Here is an 11,725-nt window from a genome sequence, read left to right on the forward strand (position 1 = left end):
ATGCTCTCTGATTCTCTAAGTTGGGATTTTTTTTTCTGTTTGCTTTTGTATCTCTCTATCTCGCCTCTTTTGCTATCTGTTCATGATTAAGTGTGGAGTACTAAAAAGGTGATTGGAAGGTCTGACCATGTAGGGGGCTCACAGAACACTTGGCATCATGAGGACACTCTCAGTGGGCTGTTGGGGAGAGAAACCTTCATGTAAGTATCCTTAGGTCTTTCCTCTTGAGCTACTCCAATTCCCTAGAGAGGGGTATTCAACACTCCTTTCTGTAGGGTAAGAGTCTGGCTACAGACATTTTGATAGCCAATGGGTGGAGGTAGAAGGGGTCTGGTGGTCTTTGCATTCAGCATGCATTTTGTCTTTATTTTTTTAAAAAAACTTTTTTATTTTGAAGTAATTTCAAACTTACAGAAAAGTTGCAAGAATAGTGTTGAAAATTTCCATATATCTTTTATCCAATTTACCAATTGTTAGTATTTTGCCACATTTAACATTTTGCCCCCCCCCCACATTATTATTTATTTTTCTGAACCATTTGAGAATAGAGATTGATGCCCATTTACCTTTTAATACTTTGGTGTGTATTTCCTGAGAACAAAAATATTCTCACGTACTGTCTCTTAATCCTCCTGTTTTTTGATTCATTACCTATACCCTCAAATGTACTTGGCATCCTGCACTCCACAGACTTTCTATTTAACTCTCTGTAGAGGATATACCTGAATTACTCTCTTATCAGTAGGTGAGAAGCAGTTGCCCAGTGGTGTAGAGCTGGGGAGAGGCATCTGGATATTTCACTGCTTTACAAACACATTTTATTTACCCGGTTCTTCTGATTTTAGCCATACCTTTAATCCTGAATTCCAGAGGTATCTGGGACTGCCAGTTTGTCTATACTTTTTCAGGATTTTCAGATAATTTGAATTGTTTCTGAGCTTCCCCCACTGCAGGCTTAGGAATCCCGCTCCTGAAGTCTTCTAAGTCTGTATCACATGTCTGCCTGTATTCTGATTGCCACAGTTTTTGTCTCCTTTCCTGCCCTTTCCATCAATCATTGCTATGTCTTTTTAAAAAGCATTCTCTCACTCTAGTTTTAGTAAAATTTTAGGAGGGAACAAAATTGGCTGCATGTGCTTAATCTGCCGTATTACCCCTATGTTTTTGTATAACTGTGTATCTACCACTTTACAGAGTTCTTAGCAACTGCCAACTCTCCGAGTCACATGAGACAGAGACTGAGGACCTCTACGAGGAATAAGTAATGTTCAGGAAGAGAGCTTCTTCGCTCCTTTGGCATGTTGGAAAGGCAGTCAGGTCAAGACAAAATGATCCTGGCAGAAGGAGATTAATTACTATATTTTCTTGATACTATGGTGCACTTTTTTGGATGATCTGTTAGTTCAATGTGGTAGTGTTTCTTTTTTTTTTCTCTTGTCCTTTTCTTCTTCCCTCCTTCCTTTTCTTCCTTTCTTCCTCAAAAAGCTTAAAGCTTTAAATAAATGATGCATCTTTAAGTTGGTAGACTCTTTAAGTCTAGGACATATGACATTCTTTTCACAGTGATTTCTAGTAACTTACCTGAAAGAACATTATATCCTAACAAAATGACTGGGTAAATTCCATTTCCTACTTTAGAGAGAGAAAATTTTTTAAATGTTTAGGTAGATGGCCAATGATCCTGAAGCCGGTAACTGATCCATGATATAACTCAAGGTCATAAAAGTGGTCAGGTATAAAACCCCAGAAAAACGTGACTGTCAGCCTGGCACTCTCTGACAAATCGCCCTTACCCATGAATCTAGGAAGTGTTTTCTTAGGCAGAATCAGGAATGCACTTTTTAATTTAGTTTATTTTAATTTGTAGGAAAAACCCCAGAAGTTTAGGGAAGTTAACAAACCTGTATTACCCACTATCCAGAATTAATACCTCTTTTTTAGAATTCAATAAGCAGCCTTTAACAAGATGTCTTTAATAGGGAAAATTCATCAAAAACATAATATTGAGTGAAAGAAGGAGTCATAGAAAAGGTCATGGTGATTAGACTATTCTGGTGTGGGGGCAGTTTTCTGGACTGTGGTATAGGACTTGAGTCTTATTTCTTTTAAATTAGTTTTTAAAACTGTAAAATGTGACAAACATACAAAAAGGTATATGAAAAGATATGTTCATTTTCAAGGGCAATAATAATATAAATACCTGTGTTCTAGTCCTGGGGCCAAGAAACAGAACAGTATTGACCCTGCCCCCACCCCCCCCACCCTCCCACCCCCGCCAGCCCCACAAGGCTCCCTGGTGTCCTTCCCTGGTCACGTCTCTTCCTTCGCCCACTGCTCTCCTGACTTTTGTGATAATCATTCCCTGGCTTTTCTTCATATATATTCTTTTCATGTTGATTTCTAATCTCTCTGTGGGAGAGTAGATTGCATACATCATGCCTCTTACTTTATGGTTTTTTCTTATAACAAAGATATTTTCTTACCTAACCATAGTACAGTTGTGAAGTTCAGAAGATTTAACATTCATACAATACTTTAATCTATAATCCATATTCTAAGTTTGTTAATTGTTCCAAATATGTTCTGTAAGACATTTTTTCCCTCTAGTCCAGGATCACATATTGCATGTCCATTTAGTCTCCAATCTGGTAAATTTCCTCAGCCTTCGTTTGTCCTTCGTGACACTGACATTTTTACTTCACATAATGTAAAATTCACCCATTTAAAGTGAACAACTCAATGGTTTATACTATAGCCACAGAGTTGTGCAACTATCACTACAATCTAATTTTAGAACATTTTCATTCCCCCTAAAAAAAACCCATACCCGTTAGCTGTGACTCCCCATCTCCCTCCTGTGGCCCCCGCCACCTTACCATCAGCCCTAAACAACTGCTAATCTATTTCTGTATCTATAGATTTGCCTATTCTCGACATTTCATATAAATGGAATCATTGTGGTCTTTTGTGACTGGCTTATTTCACTTCGCATAATGTTTTCAGAATTGATTTGTATTATAGCATGTATCAGTACTTCATTTCTTTTTATGGCTGAATAATACTCTATTGTATAGATATACCACATTTTATTTATCCATTTATCGGTTGATGGACATTTGGGTTGTGTCTGCTGTTTTGCTATTATGAATAATGCTTTTTTGAACATTTGTGTACAAGTTTTTATGTAGACATGTGGTTTCCATTTCTCTTGTGTATATAGCTAGAGGTGGTCTAGTGGTTAAGATCCAACACTCCTACCATTGCAGCTTGGGTTCCTTTCCTGGTTAGAGAACTGCACCACCAGTCTGTTGGGTGTCATACTGCGGCGGCTGCATGTTGCTGTGATGCTGAAAGCTATGCTAGGGTTTCAAATACCAGCAGGGTCACCCATGGCGGACAGGTTGCAGCAGAGCTTCCAGACTAGACAGACTAGGGAGAAGAACCTGGCCACCCACTTCCAAAAAAATTGGCCATGAAAATCCTATGAATGGCAGTGGAGTATCATCTGATATAGCACTGGAAGGGGAGAGGATGTCACAAAAAGACCAGGCGGAGTTCCACTCTGCTATACACAGGGTCACTAGGAGTTGGAATCAATTCCATGGCACTAAAAACAAATTTAATTAGGAGTAAAATTACTGGGTCATATGGTAACTCTATGTTTAAATTTTTGAGGAACTGCCAAACAGTTTTTCAAAGTGTCTATACTATTTTACATTCCCACCAGCAACCTATAAGGCTTGCAGTTTCTCCACATCCTCGCCAAAAGTTACTATTGTCCATGCTTTTGATTATAGCCATCCTAGAGGGTGTAAGGCAGAATCTTGTTGTGGTTTTGATTTCCCTTATGTGTAATGATGTTGAGCATCTTCTCACATGCTTAAGGGCCATTTGTGTATCTCCTTTGGAGAAATGTCTATTCAAATCATTTTCCCACTTTTAAATTGGGTTATTTGTCTTTTCATTATTGAGTTATAAGAGTTTTTTATGTGTTCTGGATACAAGTCCATTATCAGATAAAATATTTGCAAATAATTTCTCCCATTTTGTGGGTTGTCTTTTCACTTTCTTTTTTTCCCCAGCTTTATTAAGATATAAAGTGACATATAACATTGTATAAGTTTAAAGTGTACAGTGTGATGATTTGATATGTGTACATATCATGAAATGATCACCACAATAAGGTTAGTTAACACATCCATCACCTTGCATAGTTATCTTTTTGTGTGTGGTGAGAACATTTAAGATCTTCTTTTTTAGCAACTTTCAAGTAGTCTTTTTACTTTCTTGATAGCATAACTTGCAGCATAAAAGTTTTTAATTCTCATGTACTCCAAATTATCAATTTTTTTCTTTTATTGTTTGTGCTGTTGATATGTATCTAAGAAACCATTGCGGAACTCAAGGTCATGAAGACTTACTCCTATGTTTCATTCTAAGAGTTTTCTGGTTTTAGCTCTCACATGTAGGTCGTTGATCCATTTTGAGTTATTTTTTGTGTATAGTGTGAAATAGGGGTCCAGTGGATATCCAGTTTTCCCAGCACCATTTGTTGAAAAGACTATTCTTTCTCCATTAAATTGTTTTGGCACCCTCATCCCAACTCAATTGACCATAAATGTAGGGGTTTATTTCTGGACTCTCAGTTCTATTCAATGGATCTATATGTACCATACCATCTTGATTACTGAACCTTTGCAATAAGTTTTGTAGTTGAAAATTATGAGTCCTTCAACTTCGTTCTTCTTTTTAAAGATTGTTTTGGTTCTTCTGGGTCTCTTGGTTTCTGTGTGAAGTTTAGGATCGGTTTGTCAATATCTGCAAAGAAGCCAGCTGGAAATTTGATAGGGATTGAGTTGAATCTGTAGAGCAATTTGGCCATCTTAACAATATTATGTCTTTCCATCTGTGAACATGGGAGATTTTTTCATTTATTAAGATCTTATTAAATTTCTTTCAACAATATTTTATAGTTTTCAGTGTACATCTTGCACCTCTTTTGTTAAATTTATACCTAAGTATTTTATTCTTTTTGATGCTATTATAAATGGAATTGTTTTCTTAATTTCATTTTTACAATGTTCATAATGTATAAAAACACAATTGATTTTTGTATATTGATCTTGTATCGTGCAAACTTGCCGAACTCATTTATTGGCTCTCATAGTTTTTAATTAATTCCTTAGGATTTTCTATATATAAGATCATGTTATCTGTTTTATTTCTTCTCTTCCAGTCTGGGTGTCTTTTCTCTCTTTCATTTCTAATTGCTAGCTAGAACCTCCAGTATAATGTTAAATAGATGTGGTGAGAGCAGACATCCTTGTCTTGTTCCTGATCTTAGGAGGGGAGACATTCAGTTTTTAATCATTAAGTATGATAGCTGTAAGTGCCTTTCTATTCTTATTTTGTTGAGCATTTTTATCATGAAAGGGTGTCAGATTTTGTCAAATGCTTTATCTGCATCTATTGGGATGATCAAATGGTTTTTGCCCTAAGTTCTACAAATGTGGTGTACTACATTAATTGATTTTCATATCTTAGACCAACCTGGAATTACTAGAATAAATCCCACTTGGTCATGGTATATAATCCTTTTCACATGTTCCTGGGTTCAGTTTGGTAGTATTTGCTAAGGATTTTTACACTATGTTCTTAGGGGCTATTGGTCTATAGTTTTTTTTCCCTTACTTGTGATATCTTTGTCTGGTTTTGGAATCAGGGTAGAACTGCCCTCATTGAATGAATTGGGAAGTGTTACCACCTCTTCTACATTTTGGAAGAGTTTATAAAGGATTGGTATAATTTTTCTTTAGATGTTTGGTAGAATTCACCAGTGCAGTCATCTGGGCCCGAGTTTTTCTTTGTGGAAAGTTTTTAAATTACTCATTCAATCTCTTTACTCGTTATAGGGCTATTTGGATTTTCTGTTTTTTCTTGAGTCTGTTTTGGTGCTTTTTGTTTTTCTAGGAGTTGGTCTGTTTCATCTAGTTATCTCATTTAGATACATACAGTTGTTCATAGTATTCTCTTTTAATCTTTTTTTTCCTGTAAAGTTGCAGCAACGTCCCTTTTTCATTCCTGGGTTTAGTGATTTGAGTTTTCTTTCTTTTTCATTCTTCAGTTTAGCTAAAGGTTTATCATTTTTGTTGACATTTTTTAAGAACCAAACTTTGGTTTGGTTGATTTTCTCTGCTGTTTTTCTATCCTCTGTTTCTATTTATTCCCTCTTTAGTCTTTGTTATTTCCCTCCTCCTGCTTGCTTTGGATTTAGTTTTCTCTCCTTTTTCTAGTTTCTTTAGTTGGCAAGTTAAGTTATTGATTTGAGATATATCTTATTTTTTGATATAGATATTTAGTTGGTGAAGTTAGTTTTGATCACCTGGCCAAGTTATTGTCTGGTTTCACTACTGTAGAATTACTATTTTTCTCCTTTCAACTAGTAATCAATCTATGGGGAGACACTCTTTCAACTTTCTGTAGAGGTTGTCTGGTGAGGTAAAGAGTTGTACATTTTTTAAGGCACAAGCTATCAATGAAAAGTTTCCATCTGCTTTGATGTCTAGTTTTGCTCATAACTACGTGTCTAGTATAGCTCATAAGGCATGTCATCCTGGGAATAGATTTTTTTTCTGGAACAAATCATTAGAGTAGACCTTCTTAATTAGGCACTTAACTGACCTGGGATAAGGATGCAGTATGAGGGCCGGCCCCGTGGCTTAGCTGTTAAGTGCTTGCGCTCCGATGCTGGCGGCCCGGGGTTCGGATCCTGGGTGCGCACCGATGCACTGCTTCTCTGGCCATGCTCAGGCTGCGTCCCACATGCAGCAACTAGAGGGATGTGCGACTATGACATGCAACTATCTACTGGGGCTTTGGGGGGAAAATAAATAAATAAATAAAATTATTAAAAAAAAAAAAAAAGGATGCAGCATGACCTTTTGTTAATGGCTTGACAAAGGCTACCCCTCCCAATACTTCTTGCTGTGATGGCAAGAGGAAAGGAAATTTTGCACAGAGACCAAGATTCCTCCAGAATATTGAGACCTTCGTGTGCACATTCCTCCCATTTTGAGGTACAATGTTAGAATATTTCAGCTATATTGAGTCAGACCTGTCTGAAATCCTTCATCAGGAAAAGATCCCACGGGTCCCCAGGCAGTCGCTTATTACGAGGGAAGGCGAATCAGAACCAAAACCCAGGCTAGATTATCAGGGTGAGTGTGTAACCGGGAGCAGTGTCACGTGGGGGAGGCTGGACACACCTCCTGACCCAGCCATCCGGGCCCTGTGGGTGAGTCTGAGGAACTAAGGCAGAGTGTTTGAATATGAAATAAAGAGCCTGTACCCGGGTAACCCCAGGCAGGGAGTGGGCTCTGCAATAATGGAAATGGAGATCACTGGTAGACCAATCAGGCTCTCCAGTTCTCTCTCCAATAAGGTGGGTTACTTTGATTATGTGATGTTATGTGTGCGCTGACCTGGTTAAGCTGTTCATTCCAGTTGCACTGTATGGGTTTTTTTTTTTTTTTTTTTTTTGATGTGGCTACTTTAATTGACTTACTTTTATATCATCCGCCATACCTAGAAAAAGATTACCGTCCTAAGGTAAGATAGAATTCTGAAAGGAATTCTTCTTATTTTGTTTTACACACGATAATAATCAGATAGGGTCTGCCTGATTTAGATCTCCATATTTAACAACACCTGAAGCAACTCTTTAACTTTATGAAATCAAAAGATCATTTGATGAATAAAGACAACAGGTTTCCAGCAATAAGGCTAAATGGAGGGTTTACAAAACATCTAAAAAGCCAATCAAAATATTAAAATCACTAATTTAAACAAATGGAGGCATCTGATGGATTCAGGTGGAATTCCTCTGATGCCCCAAACACACCAGCACAGAAGTCCATGGAAGGAAGGAAGGAAACAGGGAAGCTGCTGCATAGTACCCCAGAACCTCTGCCCTGGGCACCTGGTACTAGGCGTTGGGTGTGTGCAGGGTGGGGAGCTCCTCCAACCCCAAAATAAAGCCAGGACTCAGAAATGGTAAGACTTTGAGCTAGGAGAATACAAAACTAGAAGAGGCAGATGGTAACAAAAATTGTTTCCACATTATCTTTGTGAAGATTTTTTTTTTTTTTTTAAAGGAAAAGTCTCCATTGACACTTCGTGGCTACTAGCTTTTTTGAGGGTTCCTGGCCCAAATTTTCACTCTTTGCATGGTCCAGAAAACTATTAGCTGAGAATTTTAGTTTAAAGTGGATCAGATCTATAGTGCCCCAGACACCTGGCAGTAGCAAATGCAACATTCCCTGGAGGAATGTACCCTTGATCTCAGCCTGGAAAAAAAATCTGACAGAGAAATTTAAACAAAAATGAGCCAATGACCCCAAATCACAAAATACAAAGGAAACAAGCCATCATGAGTAAGATTTAGCAAAACAAATGAACCAGTCTTATAAAGACTTCACATATGTGAATTATCAGATAATAGCCAGATAAAACATGGGGTGCCCAATTAAATTGGAATTCCAGAGAAGTAATGAATAAATTTTAAGTATAATTATGTCCCATGAAATATTTGGGACACACTTATACTAAAAATTTGTTGTTTACCTGAAATTCAAATTTAACTTGGCATTCTATATTTTTAGTTGTTAAATCTGACAACCTTAGATATAGACTGTAAAGTAATTATGTCTAATATGTTTAAGAAATAAAAGAAGGAATTGGAAAGATGAGTGATGAGCAAAAAAACATCAGAAATGACTAGATAGATATGAAAAAGGAACAAATGGACCTTCTAGAAATGGAAAATATAAGAAGCAAAAATAGGAACTAAATGGAGAAATTAAGGGTGAGTATATTGATGCCACAGCTTGCTTTCGTATGCACAACAAACCTGGATTGATGGATGTGTAGAGGGAGAGACAGGTGCATAGACATGTGATAAAGCAAGTACAGTGAAATGTTAATTATAGAATATAGGTGGTGGGTATATGAGATTTTAGTGTAAAATTCAACTTATCTGTATTCTGAAAATTATCTTAATAAAATATCGGGAAAAAATGGTAAAGTTAAGCAGCATAATGGACAAAGTTTAAATACTGAACTAGAAGACAAATTTGGAGGAATTTCAAAGAATGCAGCCCAGCACAAAATACATAGAGACTTTGAAAGGCTAATTAAGATATGTGTTGGTAGGGGCCGGCCTGGTGGCGTAGTGGTTAAGTTCGAGTGCTCCACTTCGGTGGCCTGAACCGCTGGTTCAGATCCTGGGCACAGACCTACTTATCGCTCATCAAGCCGTGCTGAGGCAGTGTCCCACATAGAGCAGCTAGAAGGATGTACAACTATGACATACAACTATCTACTGGGGCTTTGGGGAGAAAAAAGGAGGAAGATTGGCAACAGATGTTAGCTCAGGGCCAATCTTCCCAAATAAATAAATAAATAAATAAATATATTTGTTGGTAAAGAGAGAAATTGCCATCTGTTCTAAGAGAGTTCTAGAGGAGATAACAGAAAGGGGGAGAGGCAATATTCAAAATAATAGTGGCTGAGAATTTTTCATAACTGATGAAAGATAGTAATCCACAGATTCAAGAATTCCAATAAATTCCAAGAAAGATAAATAAAAAGAAATTTACTTCACACTAAAGGAATTTCCAAAGGATTCATACAGAAATGATCCTAGAAAGAAGATCTGAGATGTGAGTAATCTAAACAAACATTGATTGTTATAAAGCAGTAATAATAATTTTTAATTTGTGGGGTTAAAAAAAATAGTGAGATAGAACAACCTGGTTGGACCACAATAACAATATAAGCCTGGAAGGGGGTTATGGGAGTTAAAGAATTATTTGGAGTTAAAGATATCAATTATCTTTAGATTTTTTTAGAGGTTGGTAGTCCAGTTAAAATTTGAAGCATAACTACTATAAGAAAAAAAATTTAATTCATATCTTTTTTGTTGTTGTTGTTAAAAGTTCTTATGTTTATTTTTTTTTAATTTTTAACATAATTCATATCTTTAATAGAGCAAAAACTGGAAAGATTTTTTTAAAAAACTTGGTATATTCTTTTTGCAAATAAAGAAATACATCCAAATATATCAGTAATAATAAACATAAATAGATTGAATAACAGTTAGTAATTATAGATTTCCAGACTGGGTGTATCTGCCCAGTTCCTTCTCCCCAACTCACCATTCAGATAAGTCATTCCCACTGCCATAGGAAAGAGTGAGGGGGGCGTGGAGAAGAGAAGGGGTCTGCTACCCTCTCAGAAGCCCCTCCATAGTGGAAACTGGAAGCTACAGAAACCCAACAACTTTTACCACTCTTAGGTTCTAGATACAGTTCTTTCCATCTTTATGTTATTTCATAAAATTCAGTAAGTTTGAGCTTCAAAAATATTTAAAAATCTACAAAGGGTAAACTGTTATTAGTGCCATGGAGTCAGTTCTGACTCCCAGTGCCCCTGTGCACAGCAGAGCAGAGCCCCGCCCCGTCTTTTCGCTCCAGCCTCTCACCTTCCAGTGCTGTATCAGACAATGCTCCGCTGCTATTTGTAGGGGTTTCGTGGCCAGTTTTTTCAAAAGTGGGTGCCAGGTCCTTCTTCCTAGTCTGTCTTAGTCTGGAAGCTCTGCTGAAACCTGTCCACCATGGGTGACCCTGCTGGTATTTGAAATCCCAGTGGCATGGCCTTCAGCATCACAGCAACACGCAGCTGCCACAGGATGACAACAGACAGATGGGTGGTGTGGTTCCCTGACTGGGAAACGAACCCAGGCTGCAGTGGTGAGAGTGCCAAATCAACCATTAGACCACCAGGGCTGGCATAAAGGGTAGGAGATAACCACATATAATATTTTCTTAGGAAAATATCAATATTCATACATATATGTATGTATACAGGTATACATGAATGTATCCTCTATAGGGAAAAATGAAACTCTGGCCAAATACCACAGTAAGATTATGAATTTATGTAGGTCTACTCCCTTTTACTATTTCTTTCAATTTTCCCATTCTTATTTAATAAATTCAATTTTTGCAGTTTCCAAGGTAGTCCCATCTATAAGCAATAAACAATATTTTCAACCATTAATCAAAAACATTGTAATACATTCCATTTCATGATAATAACACTGGAATACAAAAATGTCTTCTGAAATGCTTTGGGAAAAAAAACTATAGACAACATTATGGTTGATGCCCCACTATCCACTCCACCTCTCCCCAGCAGTAATGTGGTTGGGGGAACTGAACTCAGCTTATTAAGGGGTGTGGTCTGATTAGTCTAAAGGTGTTTTTATCCTGTTCCATGCTTTGTTCAAGAAGGGGTGTCTTTTTCCATTTTAGTCAGTGAGACATGAGGAGAAGTTGGACTGAAGGTTTCTGGGAAACTTCTTTCTTGTTCTTAGTGGGGAACTCTGGGAAGCTGGACTCATTCTCTCCCTGTGGATGTGAGGAAGAAGTGTTTTAGCCTCAGCTTTTAGCAAGAGCCATTCCGCCTGAAACATCTCCCCAGGCCCACTCTGCCTCTGGGTTTCACCAGCTAACCTAAGCAAGGTCTTCGTTAGTTAAGCCAGTTTGAGTCCTGTTTTCTATTACCAGGAGCCAAAAAAATCCGTAACTTACATAATAATTAAGCCTTCACATTGAGACATTATTGAAATACTCTACTCTAAAGCCACTGCTGAGAGAACCTACTT

This window comes from Ceratotherium simum, chromosome 28 (genome assembly GCF_057802395.1).
Source record: "Ceratotherium simum simum isolate JZ-2026a chromosome 28, ASM5780239v1, whole genome shotgun sequence".
In the NCBI taxonomy this organism is placed as follows: Eukaryota; Metazoa; Chordata; class Mammalia; order Perissodactyla; family Rhinocerotidae; genus Ceratotherium; species Ceratotherium simum.